This window comes from Phascolarctos cinereus, unplaced genomic scaffold (assembly GCF_003287225.1).
Source record: "Phascolarctos cinereus isolate Bilbo 61053 unplaced genomic scaffold, phaCin_HiC Scaffold_9;HRSCAF=440, whole genome shotgun sequence".
Lineage (NCBI taxonomy): Eukaryota > Metazoa > Chordata > Mammalia > Diprotodontia > Phascolarctidae > Phascolarctos > Phascolarctos cinereus.
The window spans coordinates 163,490,269-163,504,388 of NW_027556402.1; positions in this window are offsets into that span (position 1 = coordinate 163,490,269).

Genomic DNA, 14,120 nt, shown 5'->3' on the forward strand with positions numbered 1-14,120 from the left:
ACTGTTTCCTAACCTAACATTGATAGGGGTTTCCTCTACTACCTTCTGTCTGGATTAGTTGGAACCCACTTTTGTTCCTTATCCATATATCACATAATCACATGTGACCAAGCAGTAAGTAGCATCAGTAGTCACTGTCAGGAAACATCCCCAAATCTGGTTCTGTTTGAGGCAAAGTTGTTCCTTGTCTCAGTAGAGGAGCACACCTGGTGGCCATTCTCCAAGACAGGCATAAGAGCTTATTCTCTGCCCTAGGAAAGCCCCAATTTAGCTTTCATAAATATGTATGGACAGAAATGAAAGCTCAACATTAGTTACAAGTCACAAATTGGTATATGTCACGTCACCTTCCAGTTTTAATTGGCATTACACAAAAAATTCAGGTTTCATAGGCTGGCAGGTATGGGAAGAAAGGATCAGTCAAATGAGGAAGCATGAATATTTTCTTCTTTGACTTCATTTTTCCCTTAATATTAAAAAATGTGTTTATTAATATGATTTTGTTATTATCATTATTTTTTATTCTCTGATTTCAAATGAGATTAGATTGCAAATGCAAATACTTTAAAATTACAGCTCAAGGACTTGTCATCCTCTCCCAACCAGGCCTCAACCTATGAAGTAGATCCATTAGCCATTTGGCATTCAGTCAGTCACCCAACTTTGTGTAACTTCAGTTTCCTCATCTACAGAATAAAAGGTTTAGACTAGGTAACTATAGTGTCTCAAAAAGATAAAGATTTCAAAAATGATAAAAGAGATCATCAATGGTATTACTTAAAGCATCAGAAAGCATCAGCAATTACCGACACATACATCTACTTTTTCACTTCTATAAAATATTTAGGAGAATATTCTATGCAGAAAAGTTGAGAACCAACAAGGAGGATTTCTCTCTTGGATTTGGATCTCACTAATTAGTGATAACTAGGCACTAGAGTGGGGATGATGGAAACCTTGCAGGGAAGTGACCACTTCATCTTAGAATTTGTGATAAAGAAAGAGATAAAACAAACAAATAAAAATAGTCCAAAATACTTATGGTAGCTAGGTAGTATAGTGGATTTGATGCTGTCTGGGAGTCAGAAAGACCTGAAATTGAATCATTCCTCAGATGTTTATTAACTCTATAATTCCAGGCAACTTACTAAGCTTTTCTGTATTTTGGTTTCCTCATTCTAACACTTGCAGTACAAACTATTTACAGTGACACTTACATATTATAGGAACCTTGGTGAGGAGCTGAGATGAAGGGATTATTGTATGAAATTTGGTCCTATGAAAAGTACTTTGACATTGGAATTATAGGACCTGGGTTTATATCTGACTTCTGTCATTTACTACTAGTGTGACCGTGGGCAAGACACTTAACCTCTTTTATTCTCAGTTTCTTCATTTGTAAATTGACTTAGTTGTATTGAATGGCCTCTGAGGTCCTTTCTAGCTCTAGATTAATTTTAGTTGCCTTACCCTATGATCCTCATGTGTGGTTAGCGGTATGCTTCTATGTGTATTTACCTCTATCATTTACCTCTATGTTTTTATGAATGTATGTGCGTGGATAGGGAAGTCATGGACTCAGAATGCAGAAGGAAGTATTTTTTTCCTTTGTTTTCCTTGTGTATCCCCACCCCAGCATGGTTAATTTGTAAATGTGTTTTGTATGACATCATTTATATAATAGATATAATTTTTCTTACTATCTCAGTGGGTGAGGGAGGGTATAGTGGGAATGAATTTGCAACTGAAAGTTAAAATGAAATTTAGGAGCTAAAGAAATGAAGGTGTATGTATAGCAAAGTATGGAGTTGGATTAGGTAGACTTGTGCTTGTAGGGGTGTGCCAGGATGTCTAATATGATGAAATATATAAATACTAGAGGTTTCATAAAGTTAGCTAGGTGACAAAGTGGATAGAATACTGCACTTGAAGTCAAGAAGACCAGAGCTCAATTTTTGCCTCAGATACTTTCTAGCTAGCTATGTGTTTGTGACAACCTGCTTACCATCTCACTTTGTCTGAATTTCATTACCTGTAAAATGGGTATAAGAATAATGGTAGCTGCCTTACTGGATTGCTGTAAGAATCAAATGATACAATATATATATATATATATATATATATATATATATATATAGATAGATAGATAGATAGATAGATAGATAGATAGATAGATGATAGATATAGATATATATATATAAACTGCTTTATAAACTTTAAAATGCTAAATACATGTTATTAAGAGATCAGCAAGATTTACATGATTATATCCTCCACTCAAGTTCTTGTCTTGTCATGGAGGTGACCCTCCATTCTTCAGGGCTATGTCAGAGAAGTACAAGTTATAGCAGATGCAAATTATTGAGCTGAAATAATTTTGAGTTTGGGTCTGTTATTTAAGGACTAGGAGACCCAAGTTCAGCATGGTTCATCTTCAGGCTAGTCTCAAGATGATGAATTTCTTGGCTAAAGCAAATTTTGAAGATCATCCAATAAATTAGAGAGGGATTACAATCTGTGTCAGTAAACAATAAACTCACACAGATCAACATTCTTTTTTATTTTTGAAGTATTGAATGTATATGCATGCACACATGAGGTTAACTTCTAGACATGGAAAAGAGAAAGAGAAAGGTTCAGGGTCTATACATACATATAGATAGATAGATAGATAGATAGATAGATAGATAGATAGATAGAAAAATAGATATCTATCTATATATACACATGCATGTATGTATGTGTGTGTTTGTATGTGTGTGTATGTATATATATATATACATATATAATATACGTATATATACATATATATATACATATATATATATATATATATATATATATATATATAGAGAGAGAGAGAGAGAGAGAGAGAGAGAGACAGTGAGAGAGCGAGAGGGGGGAAGGGGAGAAAACAAACATTAGGAAATACTATGGTTCAGTATTCCACATGATTATAGGTATGATCTGTTGAAAATAATCATGGCCAGGGGGCAGAGCCAAGAGGCTGAATGAAAGGAGCAACTTGCTTGAGCTCTCCCCCAAACCCCTCCAAATGTCTATAAAAATGGCTCTAAACAAATTCTAAGGCAGCTTAACCCACAAAAAGACAGAGTGAAACAAATTTCCAGCCCAAGACAACCTGGATGATTAATCAGAAAGGTGTATTGCGCTGGGCTAGTAGAGGAGCACAGTGCAGTGTCGGTGTGCAGGCTGCAGCAAACCTGGAGCAGGCCTCAGAGTACTGAATCATGGGCAGCTGTGGCAGTTTCCAGACTCCTCAATCCACAATTGACAAAGGTAACTTAGAAGGTTAGTGGGAAAAGTCTGTTTCTGTGGTGCTGAGAGAGGAAGGTGGGGTCTCAGCTCCATTCCCTGAGTGTGGCCCTGGGGTGGGCAGCTGCTCTCCAAGCTTCCTGCCCAAAGACTGAAGGGGAATCCAGTGGCTGATCAGAGAGGGATTGCAGGCGTCTCTTTGCCAGTTCTGAGGTTGGAATCTCTTGCTTTGCCCGTTCTTGGATCTGGGTTGCAGTTCTGGATGGGGGTCCTGGAGTGAGGAGGAACGTTGGCACGGTGGAGCTTGTAGTGGCTGTGGGCAGGAAACCTTCCTCACAGTTCCAGGACAGAAAGGAGTGCTTGTGGTCACTAACAGACCACAGCACAGGCCAGAAAAGAAGTAAACACCTCACCCTTTATCATACCACCTTGCAAGAACTGAAAATTAACGGGTCCCTACAAGTATCTCAGAAAACAGCTATGTAAACCCCTGAAGTTTGGGATGGTACAATCTCCACATTGAAGCAGACTCTCACCTTAACAAAGAGTTTAAAGCTTAAGTAATTGGCCAGGATCATGAGCAAGGAGAGCAAAAAGAGTCAGGCTATATTATCTTACTTTGGTGACAAAGAAGATCAAAATATAAAACCAGAAGAAGACAACAAAGTCAGAGCTCCTACATCCAAAGTCTCCAAGAAAAATATGAATCAGTCCCAGGCCTTGGAAAAGCCCAAAAGGGATTTTGAGAAGCAAGTAAGAGAAGTAGAGGAAAAACTGGAAAGAGAAATGAGAGTGATGCAAGAAAATCATGAAAAACAAGTCAACAGCTTGCTAAAGGAGACCCAAAAAAACCTGAAGAAAATAACACCTTAAAAAATAGCCTAACCCAAACGACAAAAGAGGCCCAAAAAGCCAGTGAGGAGAAGAATGCCCTAAAAAGAAAAATTGGCCAAATGGAAAAAGAAGTCTAAAAGATTACTGAAGAAAATACTTCCTTAAAAATTAAAATAGAGGAATTGGAGGCTAGTGACTTTATGAGAAATGAAGACACTGTAAAACAAATCCAAAAGAATGAAAAAATAGAAAACCATGTGAAATATCTCAGTGGAAAAACAACTGACCTGGAAAATAGATCCAGGAGAGAGAATTTAAAAATTATTGGACTATCTGAAAGCCATGATCAAAAAAAGAGCCTAGACATCATCTTTCAAGAAATTATCAAGGAAAACTGCCCTGATATAGTAGAACCAGAGGGCAAAATAGAAACTGAGAGAATCCACAGATCTCCTCCTGAAAGAGATCTCCAAAGGAAAACTCCTAGGAATATTGCAGCCAAATTCCAGAGTTCCCAGGTCAAGGAGAAAATACTACAAGCTGCCATAAGGAAACAATTCAAGTACTGTGGAAACACAATCAGGATAACACAAGATTTAGCAGCTTCTACATTAAAGAACTGCAGGGTATGGAATATTCCGGAAGGCAAATGAGATAGGATTACAACCAAGAATCACCTACCCAGCAAAATTAAGTACAATACTTCAGGGGGAAAAAAATTTTCATTCAGTGAAATAGAGGACTTTCAAGCATTCTTGATGAAAAGACCAGAGCTGAATAGAAAATTTGACTTTCAAATACAAGACTCAAATGGAACATGAAGTGGTAAACAGGAAAGAGAAATCATAAGAGACATATTAAGGTTGAACTGTTTACATTCCTCCATGGAAAGATGATATTTATAACTCATGAGAACTTTGTCAGTATTAGGGTAGTTGGAGGGAAAAAATTATATGTATATATAGGTATATAATAGATAGTAGATAGATAGATAGATAGATAGATAGATAGATAGATAGATAGATAGATAGAGGGCACAGGGTGAGTTGAAGATTAAGGGGTCATATCTGGAGAATAAAATGAAGGGATAAGAGAGGATTATATTTGGAGAAGAAGAAAGGGAGAAGTAGAATGGGATAAATTATCTCACAAAAAAAAAACAGAAAAGTTTCTTACAGTAGAGGGGAAATGGGGGAAGGTAAGAGGGAATGAGTGAATCTTATTCTCATAGGATTTGGCTTAAGAAGGGAATAACACACATTCATTTGGGTAAGGAAATCTGTCTTACCCTAGGGGAAAATAGGGGGACAAGGGGACAAGAGAACAGGAGGATGATAGAGAGGAGGGCAGATTGGGAAAGGGGGTAATCAGAAGCAAATATTTCTGAAGAGGGACAGGGTCAAAAGAAAGAATGGAATAAATGGGAGGGCAGGACAGGATTAAGGGAAATAGAGTTAGTTTTTCACAACACATCTACTATGGAAGTGTTTTGCATAACTGCACATGTATAACCTCTATTGAGTTGCTTGCCTTTTCAATGAGGTTGGGTGGGGAGGGAGGAAGGGAGAAGATTTGAAACCTAAAGTTTTAAAAACATATGTTTAAAAAAATGTTTTCACATGCTACTGGGAAATAAGAAATACAGGACATGGGGTACAGAAATCTGTCCTGCCCTACAGGAAAATAGAAGGGGAAGGGGATAAGAGAAGGGGGGAAGAGATAGAAGAGGGGGCAGACTAGGGGAAGGGATATTCAAAATGCATGCCATCTTATGGTGGGGCGAGGGGTGAGATGGGGTAAAAATTTGGAACTCAAAATCTTGTGGAAGTAAATATTGAAAACTGATAATAAATAAACATATTAAAAAAACAAATAAATAAATAAATGAAAAAAATAGAGAAATATGAAACTTCCCCAAAGAACCATTTTCACTGCATCCCCCCAAAAAAAGAAAAAAAAAAGAAAATAATACTGTCCAAAATTAAGTGCTAAAAATAAAATTATTAGAATTTCAAATTAAAATCCAAATCCAAATGTTACATAATACTTCTATCTGAATTTTGGCATAAGTTGTAGATTGACTTTGATAGTTATGCGATAATATAGAAACAGATACAACCAAAAAATAGTTATTCTGGAGTATGACTGATTACTGATTGTAATGCCTTTATTTCAATAGTTCATACTCTGGCCTGACAAGATTACCTTAAAAGTATTTAATTTTATTCTTAGCACTGACCATCTTTCTTCAGTTCTCTGGCACTATTCTGATGAAAAGAGTCCCTGGATAAGCAACTCATATCCTGAGAAGGTTGAGACTGATTCCGTGTCATTTATTTATTGCTATTGTTTATACTTAATTGAGTTTGTCCTGCAACTGTTTCTGTTTTGTAATTGCTTAAGTCTTAGATCTCTGTCTCTGAATTTAGTTCAGAATTCAGCTGGCCTGTAATAGCTTAATTTTAGAAATCCAGATCTCCTACTAACCACTGATCTAGTCTTTCTTCAAGAAATTTGGCAACTTTAGGAATGTATGTGAACTGGCAAGAAGCAGCCTAATATCTTAACTTCCCCAAGCTATCCTTCAAGGATTTCTGGTTTGCTCTCCAAAAGTCTGGGCTACTGTCTCTCACCTGAACTCAGACAGGCACACTTCTTATTCTCATAAAAGAAGAAAGGGAGAGGGGTTCTTAGTAGCCTCCATTACCAAACTTCCAATCAAGTACGTTGTTCCCTACATCTTAATTTTGTAACCATTCATGTTGCCATGATATCATCTACCCTGTTCTATTCCTTGTTCTGTACTCCCTAAAACCTGTATAGGGGCAATTGTCCTCTTGCTTGGGGTCTTTGGCATTAATGGAACCATATATTGACAAGCAATGTGCCCCTGCTAATAAATGCTACCTTGTGTGGAGATTTGCCTCAGTTTACCATTTTGTTAAATTCCAAATATGGCAGCTCTAAGGATTGTTTTTTTGTTGGTTTACTTTTGGGGGGGTGCCTTTTTGTTGTTAAGTTTCATGAGTCCTCAGTTCAAACATTTATTAAGTGCCTATTATACGCATGGTGCTGTGCTAGGTTCTATGGATATAAACAAACCCAAACCATGTGCCCTTTCCTCAAGGAGCTTATTTTTATGGTTAAAACATTTATACCAATAACTAAATACAAGGTAATGGGAAGAGAGAGAAAAAAAAAAAAGAACATAGGTTTTCAGGGAAGAATTCCTATAGGAAATAGTTCAGTGAATTGACCTTTAAACGATTCTAAGGGAGCTAAAAAGAGAATAGATTACAGCCATAGGTTAACTAGTGGAACTCTTCCCCAGCTCCCTTCTTTCTATCCTATAAAGATTTCTTTTTCCTCAGTAGCATCTAATGGCAATAGACAATTATGCCATCATAATCACTAAATCAATGGAATATCAGCTCAATGTTTACTCATTGAATGGAGCTCATCAAACATATTCATGTTCAATCCATATTGATTATTCTGGTTAATTTATTGACTACTCAGACCTGTGCCAGATTCTATTTCTAAACCAAGAAAAACTATGTCATAGAAGGACCACCTAACACGTTAAACGAGCAACTAATGTTCTTTTGGTATTGGGAGTGGGGTGGATAGAGCATAAAGATACATTTTAATGTATTAACAAGTTTAAAAAGCACGTAGACATACTGTGCTAATTCAAAACTAGCACTAGTGATCAAATCTTAAAGCTCTTAATTTTGTATTTTTTCTGTATTATTCGGAGAAATTACTTCCAATTTATCTCTAGCTAGATATACTTCTATTTGCCTAGTATCAGTTTCAATGTTATTTATTCAACTAGATAAGAAGAATGTTAATTTGCACATCAAAAGGTGTGACCCAACTTTCAGGAATTGCTTACCTTATGCTGTCTCTTTGTATGATATCTATTAAAATTCTGTCCTAATGATTTGCTTATATTTAGCCTAATAACCAAAACAAATAGGAAAAAAAGAGGAATGTGAGTTATTTCTAAGTTATCAGCAGAGCGCATGCTGGGAAATATTTAACAACTGGCTCTCCAAAAAGCACAACATATTTTTTTTAGTATAATCTACATAAGTAACAAATTCTCCATCACTTTCTTAAACCTAGACAATAAACAAAACCTCAAATGAAGCCTTGACTTGCAACATTTGCAAATTTCTGAAATATAAATGCTCACACTTAAAATTCAACAATTATCTTCAAGCTGGCTCCAATACCACTGGGGTACCAGTTCAGTAACACATTTCTGTATGAGTAATTGCTACTGTTCTTTTTATTTCCACTATAGAATTTGCTATCAAAGAAATTGTTTATATTTACAAGATACTACATCTTACCAAAGATGTTGATAAACTAGATCATGTTTAATTGAATATATCTTTAAAAGGAGGGTTATTAGGTTGGTGAGTCATTGAAAACTGTGATTAGAGAACAGTGTGAAAAGATGAAGAATTTTTAATTTGTGGAAGGGAAAGTTTAAAGATAAGCACACATCTCTCTCTATCTCTCTCTTTCTATCATCTATCTATCTATCTATCTATCTATCTATCTATCTATCTATCTATCTATCTATCTTTGCTTATTTGAAGGGTTATCATATGTGAGAAGGATTAGACCTTATTTTGGGGGTATGGAAAAGGACAGAACCTGTGCATTAACCTAATGCATTGAAGTTATGAGGAGGCAGATTTAGGTGCCATTCCAAAAAGAACTCTCTAACAAGTTTAGGTTTTGCTAAATGGTACAGTCTGTCTCTGGATGTCTTCAAAGAGAGACTATAAGAACATTTGTTGGAGATGTTGGAAAAGGCATACAAAACTCAGGTTCGAGGTGTTCGGTTATATTGACTAAAAGATTATTTAAATACAAGATACTCAGAAGTTGCAGTTTATTTAAGATCATATAATAACTGGGAAGCAGTTCAGTAAATAGTCAAAACTGGGAAGATACATTGCATAACAAACATTGCTCACATTTCTGAGGAAAACATTTAAATTTGAAATCTGCCTTAAAAGATTGTACTGTTATTCAAAATTTAAATTTAATGAACTGATTAGTGTTTTTCAAATAGGTGTTGTTAGTAATTAGAAGTTTTTCTTAATAAAATGCAGCAATGGTGAATTAATTTATTAGCTATCAAAATCAGACATGATTGACATTTGCATAAAACGTTTTGTTAAAATATTAAGAATACTCCATACAGTGAAAGACATGCTCAGAATAATAAAGATGAAGACCATCAGAAACAGATCTCGTAAGGTCAAGAATATTTCTGTAAGTTTTATCCCAATAATTTTCCATATCCAATAGCCAATCTCCCTCTTTTAGTAACCCCTCTTCTCTAAGAGCTAAGTGACACCCTAGACATATTTATCTTTTTATAGATTCCCCACAAGTTTGTGAGATACAGACCTATGCATTTAATAGTCATCTGAGAGAACTCTAGAAATATGACTCTTATACAGTGCTATTCGATCTTTCCCAGAAATATTTGTTTTTTTTTTCAGAACATAAGCCTTGACCCCTCCTCCTCCTAACATAAGCCTTCTATTTCAGGATATTGCAACATTTTTAATATCAAGCACCACAAACTCAGCGTTCATTGAAATGACACATGTCCCAACTTATAAATTTGACATGATACTTGCAATGAAAATTTGGCCATTTATAAATTCCATAAAGCTTTTGACACTCATATTTCATCTGCTCTAAAAGTGTATTAAAACAGAATAGATTCTCATCTCTCTGACAACATTTAAAAGTGGTCATGTCTTTAGAATTACTTTTTAGGCTCTTTTCTAAACCTATAGTTCAATGACTTCCTTTCTCAATATTGTGGAAGTTGTTGTAGTTACTTTTCCAACATATTGCCAATTTATAATTAATAAGTAAATACTACTTAATTAAATTCACTTTAAGTTTTGGACATGATGTGCAGTCTGGAAGAAAAACAAATAGGCAATAATTCAAAAATAAAAGCTACCCACAGAGGTAAAGAGAGGGTAATTAATAGCTAGTATTTACATAGTGCTCTAAAGGTTTGCAAAGGAGCATCCAGACCCAGAATCAGGAAGACACGATTTCAAACCTAGCCTCAGATATTTACTAGCTGTGTGACCCTGACTAAGTTTGCCTCAGTGTCCTCAACTGTAAAATTAACTGGAGAAGGAAATGGCATACCACTCTAGTATCTCTGACAAGAAAATTCCCAATGGGGTTGCAAAGATTGAAGAAGACAACAAAAAAAGTTTTGCAGATTTCTTTATAATTATCTCCTTCAATCTTGGCAACAACTCTGAGTGATAGATGCTATTATTTTCTTCACTTTGCAGATAAAGAGACTGGGACAGACAGAGGTTAATTGACTTGCCCAGGATCACATTGCTGTTAAGTGTATGAGTCTTACTTTGAACTTGAGTTTTCCTGATTTCATTTCCAGTGTTCTATCAAAACCAACAGTTAGCCACCTTATAAATTACAGGACTGTGGGACATGGAGGATCTTCCTTGAATTTTGTGAACTGTGTTACTAATAAACTTTTTGGCATAACTTGATGCTTACTTTGCAAGTCTCAGCAGTTCTTCTTACTCTTCTTGCCAGCTCTGCCTAGAGTCTAGCATCATCATCATCTGGACTGTGAAGTTCGGTACTTGATCCTCAACCCCCAAATCTTTGCAGATTTTGACCTTCATTTATGTTAATAGCACCAGGACAGGAGGTAAAATAAGGTGATACATAGACAAACCCCCTGTTTATGGTAGGAAATGCAAAAAGGATATAAAGAAACACATATATGACAGCACATGCCATAAATCACATGCCTAGGGTCTTGCTCAAAGGTGCTAGTCTTTGAACTTCCCTCAACTTCTCACTACTACTGTAAATTACAATATTATACGATTGTCAGTATAGCCTTCTCAAATCTATGTCTTGATTCCTCTATATAGTAAATGCAATTATGTGATGAAGTGGGTAGAGCACTGAGCCTGAAAACAGAAGAATCTGAGTTCAAATTCAGCTTCAGAAACTTAGTAGATCTTTACTGTGATCAAGTCACTGAATGTCTGCATGAATAGATTTCCTCTACCACAAACTGGAGCTAATGATACCAAGTACCTCACAGAGTGTTGTGAGGATCTAATGAGATATTTGTAGAGTATTTAGCATAGTGCCTGGTGCATAATAGGTGATTAAAAATGTCTTTTTCCTTTCCTCACCACTATTTCTAGTGAATCACTTGTCAAATAAGTTGTCTGAGATATAAAATGGTTGATTGTAATCAGTAATTCCTTTTATTGACCTTCTAAAGTGCCTGTGTTCCCTTTTAGTCCATTTCTTTCCATTTTAAAATAGCATAGGTAATCATCCAATTTTCCCATTGGAAAGCTAAATCATATTTCTTATTTCTCTCTCTTTAGCAGACTATAGTTTTAGAACATATATGGTCCCCATACAATTATGAAGTTTGATTTTTTTCTCCACTTTGCTGCATTATTTTAAATAAGAACTAAACTTTAAAAAATAGTTTAGTAATTAGCATCCAAGATGAGCTAATTTATTTCAAAAGTGCAAAAAAAAAAAAAAACAACCCAACTCCATTATGCCTTAAGCTGTCTTTCAGAGATGTTATTATAACATCACATGAATGAAAATTAATTAGTACTTTGTTCCTACACTAGTCTTCCTTTTGTAAGCTCTAAGTAGAGATCATTTCTCCTACTAAACATATGATAAGAGAAATGAAACACAGTCTCATTCTCAGTTTGCGAACAATGGAACAATGGAATGGCACACTCCCCATCCTTCTCCACACCTGAATATATTTCAACTTTTTGAGAATTTCCCATTCATTTTCCTAAGTGTATAACTAACAGAATTGTAATGCAACAATCTGAAAAGAGAGAAATAATTTGTGTTCCTTTTTTCTTTTGCTGTGATTTATGAGTCTACTTTATAAAAATATCTACCGAATCCTGTAATTCTTTGTTAGCACAGACTCTTGGACAGGCCCTTGCCTGGGGTGACCTAAAGCTTAACTGAAGCAGACAGTGTGCTACAAAACCACTTTCAGCCCAAATAGACAACTGCACCTGCAAAGTCAAGAAGCTTCTAAAGGCTGTTTTTGACAATACAGTGCCATAACTCCTATCAACATAGTTTGTGCCTTTCAGTATTAAAATAAGGTCAATTAGAACAACTGATTGACAGGGATCCTAGAATCTTTGAAAAGAAATGATTCTCAAAGGTAAACTAGTGCAAGCCATGTTAGAAGCATCAGTTTATTCCATATCTTTCACAAATAGTGATTCGGCCTCTCCTGTAATATCTCCAGTGATACAGCAGCCACTATTTCACAAAGTGGCCTTTAAGAAGTTGTTCTTTAGGAATACCTTTCTTCTTTAAGAAGTGATTCCAAAGTCTCCTACCTGCCTCCCTCTTCACTATTCCTCCACTTTCAGAGACCTGCCACCCTCATACTTATCACCTCTCAGTTAAACTATTGCTGGAACTTCCTAATTGTTTTTCTTGCCTCCATTCTCTCCTCTACAATTATCCTACACAAACTGCTAAGTAGATGAGAAGCAATATCAAAGTAGAGGTCTCATCATGCCCTTGCTTTATTCAAAGATCTCCAGGGGATCCCTCCTGCCTCTAAGATAAAATACAAGCTCATTTGTTTGACATTTAAAGCCTTCTACAATCTAATTCCCACACATTTTCCCAATCCCTTTTTCACATGAATGCCCCTTCTCTCCCCCTTATGGTATATGTTCAAACCCAGTGGTCTTGCTTGCTATTCCTTGTATAAAACTAAGCATGACTCACTTCTATGCCTTTTTGAATGCTATCTTATTTGGGTTACTACTTTTCTTTTGGAATTTCTAGCTCCCTTCACAGATCAGTTCATTTGTCACCTTCTCCATTTAGCCTTTTCTGACACCCCAGACCCACACATGGAAGCACTCTCTTACCTGAATTTTTTTAATACATTTTATTTAGTTATTTGTGTATACCATGTCCTCCCACCCCCAAGAAAAATGTGAGCTCCTTGAAGAGCTTTTTTTCCCCCTTTAAGTATGTATCTCTAGTACTAAGAGTAGCATATAACAGAGAGTAGACAATGAATGTTTACTGAACAAAATCAAACCTAAATATGCTTTGATGAATTGCCACCAATTGCTCCTTGCCCCACCTTGGATCAAGCAAAAGAAGTTAAATCCATCTTTCACATGAAAATACAACTATTTAAAGACAGCTCTCATGTCCCCTAGCAACTCATCTCTTCCCCAGGCAGAGCACCCCTAACTTCTTCAACTGATGATCATTTGACATTATCTTGAATATATTTAGGAGTCTGGCAATCTTCTCTGGATACATTCTGGATGTACTCTTTCTGTATTCAGGATACTATGCTCAACTAACTCAGCTTGAAATTAATTAGCTTTTCCTGCTGCCCCATCACACATTTGGGTTTAAGTTCCTATTGACATCCACTAAAACACCCATATCCTTTTCACATAATTTGATATCTCCTTCATGCTGTACATCTACACACATGCAGAGACCCATGTGTGTACACCTATATGTGTGTACAATACATATATGTATATATTTGAATTTTGATTACTATTCCAGCATTTCATGATCCTTTTGTACCCTAATTCTGTCATCTAAAATATAAACTATCCTTCTTAGTATCATACATAAATATGATATGCAACATATATTTATGTCTCTATTTTAGCTTTTTAAATCAATGTTTGTAGAATTAGAATTTCAAGCTAATTAGGTCCTAGGCATACCAGTTTATTGTTGTGATTTTAGAATCTTGGCATTATTGCAAAGGTCTATGGTAAATGAGATGTTGTTTTCCTAAAGGAGTATGGGGAAGTTCTTCCACATAAGAAGCAACATTGTTTTTAGGCTGTAATCAATTAAACATTAATATTTTACTTTTTTATGGATATTAAAAAACCACACATGGC